We start from the raw sequence: 4,863 nt of genomic DNA, 5'->3' as shown, positions 1-4,863 counted from the left end.
GGGTAAGGGGTATGATAAGAAACAGCGGCTAATAGTGGCTAAAATCAACACGAAAAACCAGCATAAACAACATGTGGAGCCCCTACCAGTCGAAAATTTCGACTTACAGCATACAATTCCCAACAGTTCCTCAAAAATTTCGAAAAACACCGTGTAAACAGCAGTAGGGGACGGGATAGCAGGTAATGACAGCAACAATTAACAACAACTGAGGTTAATTAAATCATGGCAGCGTATAAACCCGTCTGACAGTCGAAAAACTCGACTGAAACAGCCCCTAATCGCGAAATCTCGCACAAAATTTGAACTAAGCATGCAACAACAGCGAGGAATGGGGATAGACCATCAAGTAAGACAAGTAAGGGCAAATAAAGACAAGTAAGGTCAAAAAATTCGACCAATAATGGATATTCAAACCCTAATTCCAATTTTTCTCATAAAATTCAAAATAATCGAAATTAAAATGCATAGAGAATGAAGGAATCACTTACTTGATGATAGAAATCCTACAAAAGCAATTAATCTTCAAAGAACAAGCACGAAAAGGCGATTTATCGATCGAAAAACCGCAAACCCTAGACCCTCTTTAAAACCGTGAAAATGAGCACAAATTAAGGGGAAATTAGGGGGCTTTGAAAGATTAATAAGCAAGCAATAGATTGTAGGAGGCGGATTTGGTAATTAGGCAAGAAAAATTGGGATTTGGGGGAGCTTTCAATCGCAATTAGGGAAGGGGTTAGACGAAAATTGGGGAAAATGAATTAGAAAACAAAAGAATAGAGTTTAAGGAACAACTCCCTACGTCTTTTGCATTTTCACTCGATCGAGTGGTTTTAAACCACTCGATCGAGGACTTTTGATGATTCAGTTACTCGATCGAGTAGAATTCTACTCGATCGAGAAGTCCCACTTATTGCTTTACTCGATCGACCATAAGAAGCATTCGATCGACCAATTTTTCACTCGATCGAGTACAAAAAGTACTCGATCGAGCTCTTTTCTCGCGTAAGCTCTTGAATTTCGTCTATTCTTCCCTTGGAATGCGTAAAACTTCCCCGAACCTGCATAAGAATACGTGCAAAAATATCCCAACATACCAAATACGCATATAAACAGCCTATAGTCTTAAATCTACGCTAAAAACAGTCTATAAACTAATTGTCCTAATAAAAGCATTAAAACAAATTCAACATAAAATTCAAAAATTATCTATTACAAAGTGTTACACGGGGCATTTCCCCGCTCAATTCCCAATGCAATTCAGTAGCCCCTGGGAGGGCTCCTGACTGGAGGACGTCATCTCAGCAACGTTGATTGTCCTCTTCAACTTCCATGAGCATGAATTATCATTTGAAACGGTAGGAGGGGAGTAGTTCACATCCACATAAGCGCGAACTTTCCTCGTCATTGCTCCTCTATCACCATCTTTGGCATCCTTACTCCCAATTTGATTGACAGCAGTTGCACAACATCCTTTGACAGCTCCTTCATTGCTTTCATCTGTACCTGCAGCAAGGAAAACAGACGAACTTTCCTCCTTTTTGCTCCCAGTCTGAGGCGGAGGGGTAACAATTACAGCACAATACTCCAAATTTTCAACTGGAGTGTCAATAATAGGGTCAATACAAGAGAGAGCATTGCAAGGCTGAGCTTGCATGGGAGCCCTCCGGAACTTAGACTGATGAAAAATCAGCTCCTCATCCCCTACCTGAACGGACAGTAGACAAAAATCAGCTCCTCATCCCCTACCTCCGGGACTATAACTGCACGGGCAGTAGACAAAAATGGTCTCCCTAAAATAATAGGGGTGTGTGCATCTTCGGGGCTGTCTAAGACAACGAAATCAACGGGAATAAAGAACCTCCCAATCCTCACAGGTACGTCTTCTACTATACCTAGTGGCCATGATATACTACGGTCGGCCATCTGGACTGTCAAGTTAGTGCAACTCAGCTTTGTCAAACCAAGTCTCTTAGCCAGAGACAACGGTAAGATACTCACGCTAGCGCCTAAATCGCATAGCGCGTTATCAATCAAATAGTTACCGATATGACACGGAATTGAAAAACTACCCGGGTCCGACTGCTTAGGAGGTAACTTATTTTGAAATAGGGCTAACCCCACATTAGTCAAAGCTACGGTCTCACTATCACTAATACTTCTCTTACGCGATAAAATTTCTTTCATAAACTTAAGGTAAGAGGGTACCTTTGTCAGCAACTCAGTGAACGGCATAGTGACTTCCAAGCTTTTCAGAAGTTCAACAAATTTGCCGAATTGTTGATTGGCCTTAGTGTTCTGCAGACGCCTTGGGAAGGTAACCGTGATCGGTATCCCGAGTCCCTTGTTTCTCTCTTCCAATGTATCTTCCGGAGCAAGTTCTGTATCATTTGGACGCTTCTTACCTCTCGAACGAGGTCTTTCCGGTGATTTATCGCTTAAACAAGCACTAGCAGGCTCTCGAATAAGCTTCCCGTCATCAAAACTACTCGATCGACCAATATACCCATTCGATCGAGTAGAATCTTCATCAATATCACTCGATCGAGTGAAATTGTCACTCGATCGAGCAACTTCATTTTGCTCTTCACTCGATCGAGTAGAAAAACTACTCAATCGACCAGTCTGCTCTTCTTGTTCACTTGATCGAGTGGAAAAACCACTCGATCGAGCTCTTTCTTCACTAAATCTGCTCGATCGACCACCTGAAACCAGTCGATCGAGCACTTGCTTTGCCGTGAGCTCACTTTCTTCGACAGAACACTGTTCATCATCAGTTACAGCTCTCCTCGGGCCTGATTTTTGTATTTCCGGTCCCTCATAAGAACGACCGCTTCTCAGATTTATCAAGTTTACCGTCTCGTGTGGATTCTTCTCATTTTGAGTCGGTAATTGACCCTGCTTTCTTGAGGATTGATTCATGGCTAGTTGGGCAACTTGAGTTTCAAGTGCCTTTATGGACGCATCTTTCTGTTGATCACTCAGCTGAAACTGCTTTGTAAAAGCTTGCAATATAGACTTAAGCTCACCAATTTCACTCACCCCACCGGAATATGATGCACCATGGTTAGGAGGAGTAAAGGAAGGAGGCTTCTGAAAGCCTTGTTGATTCTTGTGTGGAGGAATATAAGGCTGCTGCTGGTGCGGAGGAGGTGTAGGATTGAGCACATTTTGACTAGTCCACCTTAAATTGGGATGGACTGCCCCTTGATTATTGTAATAGGAACCTCCTTCTTGCCTATATTGCTGAAAGGCAAGGACTTGTTCCTTCTCTACAAGACAGCCAACAGCAGTGTGGCCATCATTACCCCCACATCTCTCACATAAAACGGTCTCTCCTCTAGTAAGAACATGGACCATCTGAGGCTCCCCAACAGCTTGTAGCTCTAACTTGTCAAATCTAGCATTCATGGTCTCCAGCTGAGCTAAAACCTGCTTATCAACTGCATGAACTGTTCTAATCCCATCCCTCGGGTTACCATACTCAGCACTGTGATTTGCCATCTCCTCAATAAGGGACCATCCCTTATCATCATCGTTGTTTTCCTGGAATCTTCCACTAGATGCCGCATCAAGTATGGCTTTGTGGTCGTCATACAGCCCATTGTAGAACTGATTAGCTAGAAAACATGGGTCAAAACCATGGTGAGGAATAGACCTCACCAACTTCTTGAATCGCGACCATGCCTCATAGAAACTTTCATCGGGAGCCTGTCTGAAACTAGTAATCTTGGCCCTCAGCAGATTGGTGCGTTGTGGAGGGAAATATCTCTTGTAAAATGCAAGAGCAAGAGACTCCCAATCTGTAACCCCAGCAGTTGTGCAGTCCAAGTCAGTCAGCCACTCCCTGGCTGAATCAGCTAAAGAGAAAGGAAATAGAACTTCCTTAATCTTGTCCTGAGTTACCCCCTTAGTGGCGGGGATAGTAGAACAGTAATCAGTAAAGGTCTCCATGTGCTTCCTCGGGTCTTCACCAGCCACACCTCTATAGATATTCCTCTTCACCAGATTGATATAAGAAGGACGGATGTCGAATGTATTCCCATCCTCAGTCTGGAGATTGAAACCCTTTGGAATAGAGGATGCTTTAGGCACTGAATGACTAGAAAGCTTAGGCATCTTTACTGTAGAAATCGGACTGTCTTCGAAAAGAGAGTGATGTAGCTCTGGCTCGAAAGTACTCAAGTCTTCCTTTCGTGATTTTCTCTGCAGACGGAGTCTATGCCTGAATAGTCTCTCTGGCTCTAAATCAGCTGAAACTAATTCAAACTAGTCTGACCTGGGCATAAACAACACTGAAAGAAAATGAATAAGAACTGCCTCAAGGAATAAAAATTCCCTGAGACGAATAAAATAAACGGAACGAAACAAATAAGGCAATTGCCTCCCCGGCAACGGCGCCAAAATTTGACACGTCTGTCGTGTACCTGTCAAAAATAAACTAACTAAACTAACTATAAAGCTAGGGAAGTCAGATTGATCTCCACAGGGAGGCAAGATATTTGTAGTAGTCCGTCTATTTGGTCATAAATGGGGAGGGGGGGTTGTTTGAATTGTTATCTAAACTACGAGTTTTAAAGGAAAGAGAAATAAAGGGCAAGAGTAGTAAAGGCAAGAAATATGGATAAAACTATCAGATAGAGAAGGACATGTCAGGATTTCGGTTCACTACGATAGTCCAATGACTCAACTGTAAATGACTCAGACGAATTAATGTAAGACGGATGTTGAAAGGTCCTTTCGGTCCACTTTCTATCCTAAAATACCACTAACTTAACTTTCATTCTCGTCAGGGTAGTCTACTGTTCATAGCAGGCCTATTTAGTCCAATCTTTCGATCTAGGATTAATTTTAGCCAGATTA

The 4,863-nt window shown here is 42.6% G+C and overlaps 1 non-coding gene across 1 annotated transcript; it reads left to right on the top strand.

Moving 5' to 3' along the window:
- Positions 1-3,637: 3,637 nt before the first annotated feature.
- Positions 3,638-3,744, top strand: LOC141635672 (small nucleolar RNA R71). Its single transcript, XR_012540342.1, has one exon. It is a non-coding gene; the product is annotated as a small nucleolar RNA R71 (small nucleolar RNA).
- Positions 3,745-4,863: the final 1,119 nt, after the last annotated feature.

The sequence above is a fragment of the Silene latifolia genome, chromosome Y (assembly GCF_048544455.1).
Source record: "Silene latifolia isolate original U9 population chromosome Y, ASM4854445v1, whole genome shotgun sequence".
NCBI lineage: Eukaryota > Viridiplantae > Streptophyta > Magnoliopsida > Caryophyllales > Caryophyllaceae > Silene > Silene latifolia.
The sequence above is the reverse complement of the archived record's forward strand: the minus strand, read 5'-3'. Positions and strand labels throughout refer to the sequence as shown.